A 19,134-nucleotide genomic window follows, 5' to 3' on the forward strand; every position below is an offset into this window, starting at 1 on the left:
CCGTCAGAATCTTGTAAGTTTCTTTGAGATCCCCTCTCATGCTTCTAAACTCCAGTGTATAAAGGCCCAGTTGATCCAGTCTCTCCTCATATGTCAAACCCACTATCCTGGGAATCAGTATGGTGAAACTTTGCTGCACTCCCTCAATAGCAAGAACGTCCTTCCTCAGATTAGGAGACTAAAACTGAACACATACTCCAGGTGAGGCCTCACCAAGGCCCTGTACAACTGCAGTAAGATCTCCCTGCTTCTATACTCAAATCCCCTAGCTATGAAGGCCAACATACCATTTGCCTTCTTCACCGCCTGCTGTACCTGCATGCCAACTTTCAATGACTGATGAACCATGACACCCAGGTCTCGTTGCACCTCCCCCTTTCCTAATCTGCCACCATTCAGATATTATTCTACCTTCATGTTTTTGCCCCCAAAGTGGATAACCTCACATTTATCCACATTATCCTGCATCTGCCATGCATTTGCCCACTCACCTAACCTGTCCAAGTCACCTTTCAGCCTTTTACCATCCTCCTCACAGCTCACACCGCCACCCAGTTTAGTGTCAACTGCAAACTTGGAGATATTACACTCAATTCCTTCATCTAAATCATTAATGTATATTGTAAAGAGCTGGGCTCCCAGCACTGAGCCGATAAATCCCCAGGCCCTGATAGTCTGCATCCCAGAGTACTTAAGGAAGTGGCCATAGAAGTAGTGGATGCATTGGTGATCATTTTCCAACAGTCTATCGACTCTGGATCAGTTCCTATGGACTGGAGTGTAGCTAATGTAACACCACTGTTTAAAAAAGGAGGGAGAGAGAAAACAGGTAATTATAGACCGGTTAGCCTGACATCAGTAGTGGGGAAAATGTTGGAATCAATTATTAAGGATGAAATAGCAGTGCATTTGGAAGGCAGTGACAGGATCAGTTCAAGTCAGCATGGATTTATGAAAGGGAAATCATGCTTGTTAAATCTTCTGGAATTTTTTGAGGATGTAACTAGTAGAGTGGACAAGGGAGAACCAGTGGATGTGGTGTGTTTGGACTTTCAAAAGGTTTTTGACAAGGTCCCACACAAGAGATTGGTGTGCAAAATCAAAGCACATGGTATTGGGGCTAATGTACTGGCATGGATAGAGAACTGGTTGGCAGACAGGAAGCAGTGAGTCTGGATAAAAGGGTCCTTTTCAGAATGGCAGGCAGTGACTCGTGGAGTACCTTCAATCCCATCAATTTCCCGAACACAATTTCCCGCTTATAAGGATATCCTTCAGTTCTTCCTTCTCACTAGACCCTCGGTCCCCTAGTATTTCCGGAAGGTTATTTGAGCTCATAGTCTCTGGATTACTAGTCCAGTAGCATAACCACTACGCTACCATACCCGAGTAAAAGTTGTGATAATAAATGCATTATTTCGTACTTTTCTACTGATTTCTGTTCTTTTTCAAAATGTGAATCCTAGCTTTTGGACTCGGCAATCATTATAATGGGGTTTGTCTGATTTGGGGATCAAACGAAGAATTCTAGCCAAGGCCAGTTCACATAACCCTTGTTCGAATACATATTCAAAAAAACTGTTCATGAATTGCAGATTTTGTTTCCTCTGTCTAATTGCAGTCAACTAAAATAAAGATCTTTCTGAACAGTTTTTTGTGGGCACGTGTAATTTGATATTTTATGTAAGTGACTCTTTAAGCACGCAGTCTGCAGTGTTACTGCAAAATAACTGTGCTGAGCTGTTGTCGATCATTAGCTGTTGCGCTATTCTAAATCTGCTACGTTTCCCAACACCCTCCGACCTCTGTTATTTTATATTCCATTCATGCTGACTCTGGAGCATGTTGTCCATCATGACACCTTTGATCATCGCACTCTGCTGCCAACAATCTTACTCTAATCCATCCATCCCATCTCTGAAGCTTCTGCCAGTTCTGTCAATTATGACTGTCACACCATATGTACTTGCATTGGAGGCTGTTCAGGGAAGGTTCACTAGGTTGATTCCAGAGATGAGGGGATTGACTTATGAGGATAGGTTGAGTAGGTTGGCCCTATACACATTGGAGTTCAGAAGAATGAGAGGTGATCTTATTGAAACTTATAAGATAATGAGGGGGCTCGATAAGGTGGATGCAGAGAGGATATTTCCATTCATAGAGGCAAATAAAACTAGGGGACATAGTCTTAGAATAAGGGGCCATCCTTAAAACTGAGATGAGGAGAAATTTCTTCTCTCAGAGGGTTTTAAATCTATGGAATTCTCTGCCCCAGAGAGCTGGGTCATTGAATATACTGAAGGTGGAGCTAGACAGATTTTTGAGCAATAATGGAGTAAAGGGAGTGGGCAGGAAAGTGGAGCTCAATCCATGATCAGATCAGCCATGATCTTATTAAATGGCGGAGCTGGCTCGAGGGGCCAAATGGCCTACTCCTGGTCCTATTTCTTATGTACTTATGTTTTTATGTCGCCAAGTTCTTCTTCCTTTGCAAACTCTGTTAAAGTGTTGTAACTTTATCCTTGATTCACCATACAACAGACCAGTGCCAGTTTTAATCCAATTTCTCCAAGGTACCGCACAGGGCTACAATATAAAAACACCACTAAACATTCCTTTCTCAAACCAACCAAGACATATTATTGTGAAAGCTAAGATCGGCAGATAACTTTCATATTATAGGCACAGAGTGGTTTGCACAGAGTGGACTTAAAAAATGGTTTATTTGGGAATTTGAGAAAGAGTGAGAATTTCTGGTAAGTATTAGGTAAGTAGAAGCTGTAAAAAGTGAAATTTAGTTTAACCTTTTGATTTAAACATGGAACTTTAAAACTAGTTAACAGAAGATTGCCTACCAGTGGCAATTAACTGTCAGTCAGCTGTCGGTCAGGAGTTGCAGCATTTTGCCCACATTATTTGTAGTGCTTTGTGCTACATGTAGATATTTAATTCCATTACCCATTACTTAATCCAGATCAATTAAGAAGTCAAGGAACTAAACTGTAAACTAAGTTACTTAAATACAAATTTAATTACATTTAATTAAATTGAACAAGATCATATAGGGATGGTAGTGCAGGTGGTGTGCCACAAGTGCAGCATGTGGGAGTTTGTGGAAAGCATTGTAATCCCAGACAACCACGTTTGCAGTAAGGAAATTCAGCTCAGAGTTGTTGAGCTGGAGTCTAAGGTGCAGACATTGCGGGGAATCAGGGAGGGGCAGAGTTACCTGGACACTTTGGCCCCAAGTTTCCACATGATTTGCTCCTGATTTTTAGGAGCAATTGGTGGAGAACGGAGTATCTTAGAAATCGGAATTCTCCACATTTAAGTTTTCTGCAGCTCTAGTCAGGTAGAACAGTTTCACTTTTGAACAGATTTTTTTTTTCAAAAGGGGGCGTGTCCGGCCACTGACGCCTCATTTGAAAGTTTCCACAGTGAAAACGTACTCTAAACTAACTTAGAATGGAGCAAGTGAAGATTTTTGTAGGCTTGAAAAAACCTTGTCCAAACATTAAAAAATCAGGCGCAGGTTACAAATTAGGCGTCAGGAACGAGGTGGGGGGGGGAGGGGGAGGAAGGGAAGTCATTAAATTCTACAATAAATCCTTAGTTATACTTATACAAATATTATACAAATAAATCCCACCTGAATAAAAATTTATAAGCAAAGAAAAGATTAAATAAACCATGTTCCTACCTGTGTGAAAGTGCTTCAGGCAGGCCTTTCAGGCAGCGGTTTGCTGTCGGGCCTGACCGACGGCAGGGGGAGAAAGCTGCAAGAAGCCTCAGTGCTGATCATGGAAGGGCAATGTGGTTTTATTAAAAAGTGTTAAAAATTGAACAGCTACAAAGAATTTGAATAGTCTCAAACAAGTGCATGTGTCCCGTTTATCACAGTCTATCTTTAATTACAGAATGCACTCCCTCACACACAGAAATATCAAGAAAATTAAAATGCAAGCCTTTGCAAGGGTTCAATAAACAAATTTTTACTTTTTCTGCAGCACTTTTTAAAATGGCCGAGTGCCAATGTTTACTTCAGACTGCGTGTGCGCGAACGCTCCAACACGCACGCGCAGGGTTGCCGGCACCAAAAAAACTCATTTAAATTCTACCCGCCCCCTCCTACTTACAAAATCGGCACGAGTGGTAGGCTCCGCCCCCTGTGCGCCGCGCCAAGCAGACATCGAGCTGCAAGGCGCTCGAGAATACCGCGTTTTTTTTCAGGTGCCATTTTCGGCGCGAAAAACGGGCACCCAGCTTGGAGGGGCACCTGTTTTGCCGTGTGTGGAAACTTGGGGCCTTTGATTCAGAAGGCGGTCATACCCCTTAAGTTAGGTAGTGGTGCAGGTCTGGTTAGTGGTCAGGGACAGGATGGTGTGACTGCAACTCAGGCAGGTAAGGGGACCCCAGGTGAAGTACTGGAGAAGCCTCAGCCTTTGCACTTATCCAACAGGTATAAGTTTTTGCTGCCTGTATGGATGAGTGAAAAGCCTGCAGGATGAATGCTGACCATGGCACCATGGTGCAGGAGGCCATTCAAGTGGGGAAGTGAAAGGAAATGTAGAGGACAGTAAAGTCAGAGTGATAGATAGATGCAGCCGCATCCGAGAACTTTGAAGATTGTGTTGCCTGCCCGGTGCCTGGATTAAAGACATCTCCTCGCGGCTGGAGAAGAACTTGGAGTGGGAAGAGGAGGATCCAGTTGTCGTGGTCCATGTAGGAACTAACAACATAGCTTCAACTAGGAATGAGGTTCTGCTGAAAGTTTGTAGAGTTGGGGTCCAAATTAAAAAGCAGAACTTCAAAAGTAATAATCTCTGGATTGTTACCCAAACCACGTGCAAATTGATATAGAGATAAGCACATTAGAAAGTTAAATGCGTGGCTCAAAGAATGGTGTGGGAGGCAGGGATTTTGCTTCATGGGACAACTGGGGAAAGAGAGAGCTGTTCCGTTGTGAGGGGCTCCACTTTAAATGGGCTGGAACCAGTGTCCTGGCAAATTGAATAACTGGGGCTGTAGACAGGGCTTTAAACTAATGAAGGGGGTTGAGAAGATTCAGGAAATGGTACATTTAAAAGCAGCAAGAGAAAAAGTCAAGGCTCTAGAGCAGAGCAGAGTTTGGGGTAAAAATAAGCAGAGTGAGTCAAAAAGGGACAGAGAGAGTAACAAAGGTAATAGGGCATCACTGACTAAGGTGATACGGAAAAAATAGAAAAAAGACAAAGCTAAAGGCACTATATCTGAATGTGTGAAGCATTCACAATAAAATAGATGAATTAATAGTGGAGATAGAAATTAATAGGTTTGATTTAATAGCCATTACAGAGACGTGGTTGCAAAGTATTGTACAATGAGAAAGGATTAATTAATTATTGAAACATATAAAATTCTTACAGGGCTTGACAGAGTGGATGCAGGGAGGATGTTTCCTCTGGCTGAGGAGTCTAGAACAAGGCATCGGTCTCAGATAAGGGGTCGCTCATTTAGAACTGAGATGAGGACAATATCTTCACTCAGAGGGTGGTGAATCTCTGGAATTCTCTCCCCCAGAGGGCTGTGGAGGCTCAGACTTTGAGTATATTCAAGACAGATTGATAGATTTTTGGATATTAAGGGAAATAAGGGATATGGGGATTGTGCAGGAAAATTCTTATGTTCTTATTTGTATTTCTTGAATGTGACAAAGAAGGAAAGAAGGGAAAAGAAAGAAAAGAGAGGAAGAAAAGAAATAACTTACATTTATATAGCGCCTTTCATGACCTCAGGACATTCCAAAGCACTATACATCCAATGATGAATCTTTTGAAGTGTAGTCTCTGTAATAACATAGCTAATACAGCAGCCAATTTGCTCACAGCAAACTCCCACAAACTGCAATGTGATAATAACCAGATAAACTGTTTCAGAGATGTTAGTTGAGGATAAATTTTGGCCAGGACACTGGGGAGAACTCCCCGATAGTGATGGAAATATCTCTGGTTAATTACTTGCATGCTAGCTGTTAGATTTAGATGTGACAATGCCATAACCCAATACCACACATACTTTCCCTCTACAAACATGCATCAGTTTGTATTAGTTTAAGGTTTGCTGGGTTTTGATTGCTGAGGGCCAGTCTTCACTAGAACTAGCCGCAAACTACAGCAAACTGCATCTTCCGCGCTGATGATGGCCAATTGCATTACTTATTTTGAAGAATATGATTTTACAGGGTAATACCTTCAAGCCAATTTAACTACAACATTTTCTTCATTAAACGTTGAGAGCACAAACCCATGTTGGAGCCTGTTGTGCTGATTGCTGTACATGTCTGCACTGTCATTTATCCGCCCTTCACAGTTTGCTGTCTGGAGTCAGACAACGTTATCTGATAGATTAATTCTGTTAATGCATTCCAGTCAGCGAGAGTATCTGCACTTTTAATCAATAGCTGCCATTAAAAATAAACCTGGGGCTCTTTGAACTATTGGAGATTATGAGGTCTGCTGGATTAGGAGCTATCGGGCCATTTTGGCTCCCCTTTGGGCTGACATTCCTCTAATGTCTCCTATCAAAGTTGCTTTAGAGAATAATGCAGACAGGAAATCCTTTGTACAGTAGAATCAAGGGCTGACAATGAATTGTGTTCTTCTGCTCTTTTTATGTCGACTATTGTTAATGTCATTTTGCTGGTCACCATACCCTGACCTCTTGCAATCATCCTTAAACAGAGCTGCAGAATGAACAGTGTTCTATGTAGGACAGATGTGCACAAAATGACCTATTACCTCGGGCAAAGTGAACTTACTGAGCACTCTGGCATTCAAAGGCTGGCGTCAAGAGTTTTCAAAAGAGTGTATGCCTTTCAAATGGGACAACAGCCAAACAAAGACATTTGATTTTCTGGTTTTCCATTCCACGTTTCACAGCAACATTTCTTACCGACTTCCATGTATTAATTCCTGCAACGTCTTGCTGATCAAAGCTAGTGGAATACAATGAGCTTCAATTGCACATTTACCTATTGCATCCAAGCCTCATATATTTTGTACATATTCTTAAAGTCAAAACTTTCTCCAAGCTCAGTTATTTATTTATTTATATCTGGTCGCATGTCTAGCACAAAGGGTATTTTGGGTTAGGTGTATAAATACCGTAATCCATGTGCCTAAGGGACAATGCAGGAAAGTAGATAATAATACAAAAGCAAAATACTGCGGATGCTGGAATCTGAAATAAAAACAGAAAATGCTGGAAATCTCAGTGGGTCAGGCAGTATCTGTGGAGAGAAACAGAGTTAACGTTTCGAGTCGATGACCCTTTGTCAGAACTGGCGATTGTTCGAAATGAACAAATTGGGAGTAATGGATTGAGGATTGGTTAACGGACAGAAAACAGAGAGTAGGAATAAGCGGGTCATTTTCAGGTTGGCAGGCTGTAACTAGTGGGGTGACGCAAGGATTGGTACTGGGAACCCAGCTATTCACAATCTATATCAATGATTTGAATAACGGGACCAAATGTGATATATCCAAGTTTGCTGATGATACGAAGCTAGTTGGGAATGTAAGTTGTGAGGTAGGATGCAAAGAGATTTCAAGGAGCTATAGACAGGCTAAATGAGTGGGCAAGAACATGGCAAATAGAATATAATGTGGAGAAATGTGAAGTTATCCACTTTGGTAGGAAAAATAGAATTTTTTAAATAGTTAGAGATTGGGAAGTGTTGATGTTCAGGGTGACCTGGATGTCCTTGTACAGGAATCACTGAAAGTTAACATGCATGTACAGCAAGCAATTAAGAAAGCAAATGATATGTTGGCCTTTATTACAAGATGATTTGAGTATAAGAGTAAAGACATCTTACTGCAATTATATAGGCCCCTGGTGAGACCACACCTGGAGTATTGTGTACAGTTTTAGGGGCCGAAATTCATCACCTCACCGCCTGCTGCCGCCGACTGCCACCCACTCCCGCTGACATTCCTTGTCAAGATCTGTCCAGTGCCACTTGGGAGGTGGCCTAGAGAGGGCTGGAGTGGGTGGGAGGGGAGAGCTGCCGGGAATCGCCCGCTGATGTCAGCGGACGGCCACTGCCACAACAGACCTCCCACCTACCGAGCTCCCAGATTCCTGTGGACGGGAGTCGACGGGACTCGGCAGCAAAACGGGGCTGAACCGCTGACTGCAGGCTGGTCTATCCCCGACCGTAAATCTGAAGAACCTGAAAAAAAGGTAAGGTAAACATTCTTTTTTAAATTTTCAACAGCAACTTACTTGTATGGGGTCCCCTGAAGGTCTTCAGATAGTTTTTTCATTTTTAATTATGATTTATTTTTTCAGGTCTTCGAACCTCTGTGGGCCCGATTCCATCCTCGGCGGCATTTGGCCAGCAAGCGCCTCTGCCGCCGAGGATGAGACCTCCTGCCTGCTGCCGTGCAGATTGGCAGTGTATGTTGTCCATTTGCCGCCAGCCGACCTTCGAGGAACCTCGGCCATGAATAGCCCACCCAAAGTACCGTCCGGTACCTCGGCGGCCATTGGCGGCACTTGGGCAGCATTTGGGTAGGCGGAGGCCTTGATGAAAATCGGCCACTTTGTCTCCTTACCTAAGGAAAGATATACTTGCCATTGAGGGAATGCAATAAAGGTTCACCAGACTGTTTCGTGGGATGGGGGGCTTGTCTTATGAGGAGAGATTGTGTAGACGAGACCTATTTTCTCTAGAGTTTAGAAGAATGAGAGGTGGTCTCATTGAAACATACAAATTTCTTACTAGAAGACATTAATTTGAAACAAATGGGTTAATATTTACTTTTGTTCAAATAGCAGCCAGGGGAATTCATGGTAGTATTTAACATATTTTATTAATATTACACAGTTTACCTCATTGACCCACTATCATGCCCTCTGTTAGAAGACTGTGTGCAGTTCTCGGTGCCTTATCATAGATAGGACAATAATGCCATGAAGGACATGTAGCGTAAGATTCACAAGGATGATATCAGGGACGGGAAACTATAATTATGAGGAGAGATTTGAGATATTGGGATTATTTCCAGTGGAGCAGAGAAAAGTAAGAGAAGATTTAATAGAGGTTTTTAGAATCGTGAAGGGTTTTGACAGGTGACTGGAGAAAGATTATTTCCTCTGGTTAGGGAATCTGTGATGAGGGGACATTAAGTTAAAATTGCCACTAAGAAAATGAGGACAGAGATTGGGAGAAATTTATTCCCACTTATTTGTAAGAGCATGGAATACTTTGCCACAGGAAGTAGTTGAAACAAAAACCGTGATAACTTTTAATTGAAACATGGATAAATAATTGAAGCTAAGTATTGGCACAGGCACAATGGCCCAAATGGCCTCCTTCTGCGCTGTGTACTTCTTTGCTTCACTGGGTCTAATTAGGCTTTGCTTACTGTTCGTCACTATCTCTTTCTCCCTTTTAATCAACTTTAAAGTTTCCAAAGCCAAGCAGTGAGTGAGCACTCGAGGAGGCTATTTCTCATCGCTTGGAACTTCTACAGCATAACCCCAGTCCAGAGGGAAGCCATAGTTAAAAAGGATTCAGGCGTTGTGTTGGATCTCCAGTGCACTTTAAGAATTTTGCGCAGAAAAACAGCGGTTCCCAACTATCCGATCAATGCAGTGGGGTATGACACTGAGCGCAAGCATGTAAATGTAAATGTGTATAGCTCTCTGTAGATGGGCAGAGTATGTCATGGAACCGGTGTTGCTGGCTTTGCTTCGCACTCTGCGGTTTTCAGTCTCAGACCACTAGTACAATATAAGTGCAGCTGTAGAAAATGAAAAGGCGCAGAAACCGTCACCTGCAACTTCTGAGATAATTCTTCCAATTTTCTGCCGCATCTTCAGTGGACACCAAAAATAACAACAACAACTTGTATTTATGTAGTGCCTTTAACGTAGCTAAATGTCCCGAGGCGCTTCACAGGAGTGTTATGAGACAAAAAATGTTAACACCGAGCCGCATAAGGGGAAATTAGGGCAGGTGACCAAAAAATTGTTCAAAGTGGAAAGTTTTCAGGCGTGTCTTGAAGGAGGAAAGAGAGTTAGAGAGGCAGAGAGGTTTAGGCAGGGAGTTCCAGAGCTTGTGTCCTAGGCAACAGAAGGCACAGCCACCAGTGGTTAAGCGATTATAATCAGGGATGTTCAAGAGGGCAGAATTAGAGAAGTGCAGACATCTCGGGGGGGTGATGGGGCTGGAGGAGATTAGAGATAGGGAGGGGCAAGGCCATGGAGGGAATTGAAAACAAGGATGAGAATTTTGAAATCGAGGTGATGTTTAACTGGGAGCCAATGTAGGTCAGTGAGCACAGGGATGATGGTTGAGCGGGACTTGGTGCGAGTTAGGACATGGGCAGTCGAGTTTTTGATCACCTCTAGTTTACCTAGGGTAGAATGTGGGAGGCCAGCCATGAGTGCGTTGCAATAGTCAAGTCTCGAGGTAATAAAGGCATGGATAAGGGCTTCAGCCACAGATGAGATGAGACAAGGGTGGAGACGGGCGATGTTACAGAGTTGGAAATAGACGGTCTTAGTTATGCTGCTGATATGTGGTCGAAAGCTCATTTCAACCTGCAGAAACGAGTGAAGGGCCATTTGATTTCCTCCCATTTTCTGCTAAAGTTACGGCAAACAGCATCCCCCTCCATCCCCACCCCCCCGCATGGAAATTCCAGGCTTCATTTGCCTGGTTTCATTACCTGACGGCAATGTCGTTCATAGTTGTTCCAGTTTGTGCTGCTCTCAAGTCTCAGTTCCTCTGCTAAAGACACAGCTTACCCAATGTATAGCATAAGTATTAGAGGAGCTGAGATTGAGATACATATGGACTGTGAAACACCAGACGTACAGGAATAGTCAACTGTGTATAGATTATACTGGCAATTGATTTTTAAACACTCATCAGAAAAAAACAAAAAAGAGTGGCCTGGTTACCAGTGCATTTATGTTGTGATCGAACTCCAATAACACATCAAAATATTTGTAGCCCTCAGCTGGCGTTGTAGGAGTCGCACTGCAGACTTCTCAGTGAGCACTTCTTAGTTTGAAGCAACCAAATAAGCTTGTCGCTCTCCTGTCAATGGGCATCCGCTTCAAACAGCTAAATGTGAGCAATGACGACAAACACCTGAAGAAAGATCATGACCTGAAAGGTCAGCACAGTTTCTCTCTCCACAGTTGCTCCCTGACCTATTGATTATTTCCAGCATTGTCTGTTTTGATCACCACAGGTTAATGCAGGATCACGGCATGGATTTGAGCCTGGCTAGCGGGATGGCAAAAAAAAGCAATGAACACTTGTGCTGGGCTACACAAATATAGTAATAGCAAAATCCGCAGAAGATAATGCAAGCAAACTTAAAATCAGTTTTAGAGACTGCACGTTGAAGCTTTGTTTTGATTATTCCTCAGTGGTAGCCTTCGAGTCAGAAGGTGGAGACTTCAAGCGCCACTCCACAGACTTGAGCACAAAATCTAGGCTGACACTCCAGTGCAGTACTGAGCAAGTGCTACCCTCTCAGGTGGACGTAAAAGATTCAATGGCACTATTTTGAAAACATGCTGGAGAGTTCTTCCCGGCCGATACTTAACCCTCAACCAACATCACTAAAAATAGATTATCTGGTCCATTATCATTTTGCTGTTTGTGGGAGCTTGTTGTACACAATTGGCTGCTTGGTTTCATCTTTTACAACAGTGACTACACTTCAAAAGAACTTCATTGGCTGTAAAGCACTTTGGGATGTCCCAAAGCCATGAAAGGTGCTTTATAAATACAAATCCTTTCTTTCTTTGTGTCATACATTTAAAAAAAAATTGATATCACTGTCTTTGCCTGAGGTGTGAAAATTAGCAAGCCTGGAATGTACAATCCACCTAACTTGTGGAATCAGTTAGAAGTTAAAGGCTCAGTTGTATACAGGTAATCACAATCGGCTCAGTGCTTCTACATTCCTGAATTTTGTTGCAAATATAAATGTGTACAACTGAGCCATAATATCTGCAAAGAGATAACGAACTTACCAAAGCCCCATATGGAACTGAACAAAACTAAAAGAGAGAGGGAAAAGGAACCACAGTGAGGAGTTACAAATCAGGAATGTTGTCTCCCGTCACAGAAATTAGATAAAAGGCCCATTTTCCAATAACTTACACTACTTGAAGTGGTATGAATATATCATAAGAGATTGCACAAAATGAAAACAGCAGTGTCAAAATCCTTGGCACAACCATTTATAATGTAAGATGGTAATAAGCATTTCTAACTTACTGACCCTGGTAAGGTCTCTGAACACTCCAGACTTAAATTCATTGAATTATACAGCACAGAAGGAGGCCCTTCAGCCCATCGTGCCTGTGGTATCTCTTTGAAAGTGCTATCCAATTAGTCCCACTCATGGCTTTTTCCCCATAACCCTGAAAATAATTCCTCTTTAAGTATACAGGTACAAAATCTAAAATCTGGCAAACTCGGGACCGAGTCCATGCTGGATTTTGGGTTTTGCTGAATTTCGGACCTAACTGTTGGCGCTTCTTGCCGACCGCCGATCCTCTGCTCCTCGCTGCCCGCCGATTCCGCCACTCGCGGCCCCCCGGCGCTGCGTCTTTTACCAGTTTCCTCTTCCTTCGCCGCCCGATGTCGCCATCTTGGCCGCCTCAAAAATGTTCGGTTTTCGGACAATTCCGGTTTTTGGAATTCCAGATTTGGGGCATTGTACCTCTATATCCAATTCCCTTTTGAAAGTTACTATTAAATCTGCTTCCGCTACCCTTTCAGACAGTGCGTTCCAGATCATAACCACTTGCTGCGTAAAGAAAACAATTAAAAATTCTCTTAATCTTCCCTCTGGTTCTTTTGGCAATTATCTTAATTGACGAAAAGCTTCTCAATGCAAGACGCTCTGATGTGCAATGAACTGTGCGCGTATTAAAGCTGTGTTCCTTTTGAGTACGATTGTGTTTGATGTACTCCAGTCATATTGATTTGAGATGTGATGACATCTTTGTACCTAATGCAGTATTTCCTACTCTCAAATACGGGCTCCGCTGCAATGGCAGGTGTAGAAAATACCCAGTTTACAAGACTGAAATTTGCATGAAACGTACAGTAGAAAATCTGATATAAATGGATGGAATTTTTTGCTGTATATAGAATCGTACCCAAGACATAATTCTTGGGAGCCTTCCCCGCTGGCAGCTGGTACTGGGAAATTATGATTTGTTGCCCATAATTTAAGGTATGTAAATGGTGGCCACTTTTGCTTGGATTTTCGACACTCATCGTCAGGAGGCAGGCTCCCTGACAACAGCGTGGACTTGGAAAACTGATCCATCTGTCTTTAGAGTAGAGAGCATTTTATCAGATATGGGCAGGGAAATGATCTCCGATGGAAGGTCATCGACCTGAAACATTAACTTTGTTTCTCTCTCCACAGAAGCTGCCTGTTTTCCAGCATTTTCTGCTTTTATTTCAGATTTCAAGCATTTGACATTTATATGTCATCTTATCAGGAACACACCCTGTTATGTATGTAAACCTGTAATTAGCATGTCTAACCACCAGAGGGCTTATCTCCTGGAGTCCCAAGGGATCTCACAATCCCTTGGTAGTACCTGTACATAAGGAGGCCTCACAGGCTGGAGAGGCACTCTGAGATCTGCAGTAAAGGACTACGGTCACATCTACTTTGAGCTTGCAGTATCTAGTCTGACTCTTTATCCAAGACATAACAACTGGCGACGAGATACAGATAACGAAACCTAATGCAACAATGCAGAGAACTGTGGGTATCCTGGAGAAATCTTTGGAGGGAGATGATTGGGAAACCTTCGTCAAGTGACTTGACCAATACTTCGTGGCCAACGAGCTGGAAGGAGAAGCTAATGCTGCCAAACGAAGGCCGATCCTCTCACCGTTTGCGGGGCATCAACGTATGGCCTCATGTAAAACCTGCTCGCTCCAGCAAAACCCACAGACAAGTCGTACGATGAGTTGTGCATACTGGTCCGGGAGCATCTAAACCCGAAGGAAAGCATTCTGATGGCGATGTATTGGTTCTACACGTACAAGTTGGTGAGGAAATGCCGTTGAGGGCAGACGTGGGTCCCAGTCGGGGGAGCATGTGTGAATGGCACACTTCCCCGCCCTTTCTGAAAGGACCCCGCACTGGCTCGCACCTACCCCGAGCTGAAAGGACCCTGCATTGACCTCAGAGCCTTGCTGACTCCCAGGGCAATACAGGAGAACACAGCCTTACTCTACAATAGGCCCAGAAATAACACGAGGATTGGGCCACTGGGGCTCTGGGGTCGCTGTTGAGGCTGGCTCCGAGCTGGCCAAAGGGACACCATGGCTGGCGTCTAACCGGCCGAAGGGACTCCGGGGCCGGTCCAGGACAACAGAGGGTTTGTGGCACTCATGGAGCAGTGCCAGGGGAGTAACCTGACTTTTAATCAATCTTGTTAATCAACTTTTAATCTATTTTTTTAAACTTTTAATCAACCTGAGTAACATTTTAAACAATTTGGAAAAACTTTTAAACTTTTAAACAATTTGGAAATCTTGGAGAAACCTTTAATAACTTTAGAAACTCTGAAAAAACTTTTTAAAAATACCTCGGACTCTTAATTAATCTTAAACTTTTAAACAATTGGGGATACTTTTATAATCTATTATTGATCTACATCTTAGACTTTTTAACAACTCTTAGAAACTTTTTAAACAAATTGAGAATTTTTATCAACTTTTAACTCTTAAAATAACTTTGGAAGTGACCTTCCTAATGCCTGCCCCCCAACCAAACCTCGGGCCATCTACCAACAATGGCGCTACTTGGCGCCGAGCTTGCAGCCAATACTTCGCCGTAGGCAAGTAGGCTAACACAGCTGTGCCTGGTCTCCAGTTGTCTTGGACCCCCTTGCCACTAGACCAAGACCTTGCTCAGCTAAGCCCGTGTGCAGCGGCCACCCCACGTTAAAAGAACTCACGCACCGGCATCTTCCACTTCGTCAGTATAAGTTCGGGACCTGGAACGTCAGGACCCTCATGGATAATTCCAATAGCAACAGACCGGAACGCCACACTGCCATAGTTGCCCGGAAACTCAGATGTTTTAACATTGACATCGCCGCCCTAAGCGAGACCTGGTGGGCAGGGGAAGGCCAGTTGAAGGAACATGGTGGAGGTTATACCTTCCTCTGGAAAGGGAAACCAGAGGCAGAACGCCGCCTTTATGGAGTCGGCTTTGCCATCAAGAATGAGCTGGTCGATCACCTCAAAAGACTCCCCCTGTGGTGTTAACGAATGCCTCATGACACTTCGCCTCACCCTATCTCGGAAACAATGCGCCACAGTCATCAGTGCGTACGCCCCTACACTCAATGCAACGGATGAGGCTAAAAAGTGTTTCTATTCCAACCTCGAGACATCCTTGTCCCGCGTCTCCACAGGTGACAAATTGATCCTCCTGGGTGACTTTAATGCCAGGGTTGGCAAAGACACAGCCCTCTGGGGAGCTATGATTGGCAGAGAGCAGGTAGGGAAAGCCAATTCCAGTGGTATCCTACTCCTGTCAAAATGTCTAGAACATGAACTCCTCATCACGAAAACCCTATTCCACCAGAGGGATAAATACAAGGCATCGTGGCAACACCCCCAAACACTGACATCTGCTTGACTATGTCATCGTCCGAGCCAGGGATCGCAAGGATGTACGCATCACCCACGCCATGACAGGAGCTGATGACTGCTGAACGGACCACCGTCTAATCCGATCCATCATCACATTTTCATAGCCCCAAAGCAGAGGGGACAGCAGTACCGCAAAAAAGTTAATGCTGGGGCACTGAGAGACCCAGCTAAGAGAGTCCTATACAGCCAGCGCCTCAGAGCCAATCTGGCATGCCTTGCTGACACTGAGATGCTGAATGCCTCCAGGCCTCTATAACCAGTGCCTGTGAAGAGACACTTGGTCACTTAACCAGAAAACATCAGGACTGGTTTGATGAAAATGATCAGGAGATAGAAGAACTAATAGATCGCAAGCGCAAAGCATTTCTGAGCCTCAAGCTACATCCCAACTCGGGAGCTGCAAAACAACATTATAGACGGCTCAAGGCTCAGGTCCAACAAAAAACTCGGGACCTAAAGAACAGGTAGTGGATGGAGAAAGCACAGAAGATACAACAACTGGCCGATAGCTATAATATGTGAGGATTCTTCATTGCAGTCAAGGCCACCTACAGTCCAAACTCCCAAGGCCCCACCCCACTCCTGGCCAAGAACCGGGAAACACTCATCAAGGACAGCGAGGCTGTCAGGGCCCGATGGAAGGAGCACTTTGAAGATCTCCTCAATCGAGACTCTGTCTTTGACTTGAGTGTTCTCGACTTCATCCCGCAGCATGTGACCCACCACCAACTCAGTGAAACCCCAACGCTGCACGAGGTAGGCAAAGTCAAAAACAGCTCAAGAATAACAAGGCTATGGGTGCCGATCGAATCTCTGCTGAGGCGCTAAAGTATGGCGGAGAGGTGCTGTTGGCGTGGATACATAACCTCATCTCTCTCATCTGGAGGGAGCAGAGCATGCCGGGAGATCTCAGAGATGCAGTGATTGTGACCATTTTTTAAAAAGGGGACAAGTCCGACTGCGGCAACTACAGGGGAATCTCCCTGCTATCAACCACTGGGAAGGTTGTTGCTAGAGTTCTCCTCAACCATCTTCTCCCTGTGGCTGAGGAGCTCCTCCCGGAATCACAGTGCGGATTTCGTCCCCTAAGGGGCACAACAGACATGATCTTTGCAGCTCAACAGCTGCAGGAAAAATGCAGGGAGCAGCACCAGCCCTTAGTAATGTCTTTCTTCGATCTTACAAAGGCCTTTGACACTGTCAACCGTGAGGGTCTATGGAGCGTCGTCCTCCGTTTTGGATGCCCCCAAAACTTTGTCAACATCCTTCGCCTGCTTCATGATGTCATGCAGGCCGTGATCCTTACCAACAGATCCATTACAGACCCAATCTACGTCCGGACTGGGGTCAAACAGGGCTGTGTCATCGCTCCAACCCTCTTCCCAATCTTCCTCGCCGCCATGCTCCACCTCACAATCAACAAGTGGAGTGGAACTAAACTACTGAACCAGTGGGAAGCTGTTTAACCTACGCCGCCTCCAGGCCAGGTCCAAGATCACCCCAACCTCTGTCATTGAGCTGCAGTATGCGGACGATGCCTGCGTCTGCGCACATTCAGAGGCTGAACTCCAGGATATAGTCAATGTATTCACTGAGGCATATGAAAGCATTGGCCTCACGCTTAACATCCATAAGACAAAGGTCCTCCACCAGCCTGTCCCCGCCGCACACCACTGCCCTCCAACCATCAAGATTCACGGCGCGGCCCTTGACAACGTGAACCATTTCCCATAGTTCGGGAGCCTCTTATCAACAAAGGCAGATTTTGATGCAGAGATTCAATATCGCCTCCAGTGCGCCAGTGCAGCCTTCGGCCGTCTGAGGAAAAGAGCGTTTGAAGACCAGGCCCTCAAATCTACCACCAAGCTCATGGTCTACAGGGCTGTCGTAATACCTGCCCTCCTATATGGATCTGAGGCATGGATGATGTATAGAAGGCACCTCAAGTCGCTGGAGATATATCACCAACGATGACTCCGCAAGATCCTGCGGATCCCCTGGGAGGACAGACGCACCAACATCAGTGTCCTCGTCCAGGCTAACATCCCCAGTATTGAAGCACTGACCACACTCGATCAGCTTCGCTGGGCAGGCCACATAGTTCGCATACCAGGTACGAGACTCCCTAAGCAAATGCTTTATGCGGAGCCCCGTCATGGTAAACGAGCCAAAGGTGGGCAGCGGAAGTATTACAAGGACACCCTCAAAGCCTCCCTGGTACAGTGCGACATCACCACTGACACCTGGGAGACCCTGGCCAAAGACTGCCCGAGGTGGAGAAAGTGCATCCGGGAGGGCGTTGAGTTCTTCGAGTCTCAACGCAAAGAGCATGAAGAGGTCATGCGCACAAAGCGGAAGGAGCACACGGCAAATCAGCCCACCCACCCCTTCCCTCGACAAATTTCTGTCCCACCTGTGACAGGGTCTGTGGCTCTCGTATTGGACTGTACAGCCACCAGAGAACTCACTTTGGGAGTGGAAGCAAGTCTTCCTCAATTCCGAGAGACTGCCTATGAAGATGATGATAAGAGGTCTGAAGGCCAGGAAGTGGCAAGCTATGTTGCCGAGCTAAGGCGCCTTGCAGGACATTGCGAATTTGAAGGATACTTGGAGCACATGCTCAGGGATTTCTTTGTACTTGGCATTGGCCATGAAGTAATATTTCGCAAACTTTTGACTGTAGGGACCCCAACCTTGAGTAAAGCCATAGCGATAGCCGAGGCGTTTATCTCCACTAGTAACAATACCAAACAAATTTCCAACACTAGTGCTGCTGCAAGTACTGTGAACAAAGTAACGTTATTTTCAAATCGAAATGTACATGGCAGAACTTACAAACCTGTAGCTGCACGTCCACCGATGACTCAGAGTCCGCCATCAAGGGTGATGAATACAAGGCAATTAACACCTTGTGGGGCTGTGGGGGTGATCATCGATTCCATTTATGTCGCTTCAAAGGATATTTTTGCAAGGGCTGTGGAGCAAAGGGACACCTCCAATGTATGTGCAGGCGAGCTGCAAACCTTAGTAATCTTGCAAACCACCATGTTGCAGAGGAGGACAGATTCACGGTGGATCATGACGAAGCAGAGCTTCAGACCAAGGAGACAGAGGTATATGGGGTGCACACATTTACCACAAAATGTCCCCCGATAATGCTGAAGGTTGAATTAAATGGACTCCCAGTGTCCATGGAGTTGGACACAGGCGCAACCCAGTCCATAATGAGTAAAAAGATTTTCGATAAGTTATGGTGCAACAACGCTTCAAGGCCAGTCCTGACTCCCATTCGTACCAAACTCAGAACGTACACAAAGGAACTGATTCCCATAATTGGCAGTGTTACCGTAAAGGTCTCCTACGATAAAGCGGGCCACGATTTACCACTCTGGGTGGTACTGGGCGATGGCCCCACGCTGTTTGGC

The sequence above is a fragment of the Pristiophorus japonicus genome, chromosome 4 (assembly GCF_044704955.1).
Source record: "Pristiophorus japonicus isolate sPriJap1 chromosome 4, sPriJap1.hap1, whole genome shotgun sequence".
Lineage (NCBI taxonomy): Eukaryota > Metazoa > Chordata > Chondrichthyes > Pristiophoridae > Pristiophorus > Pristiophorus japonicus.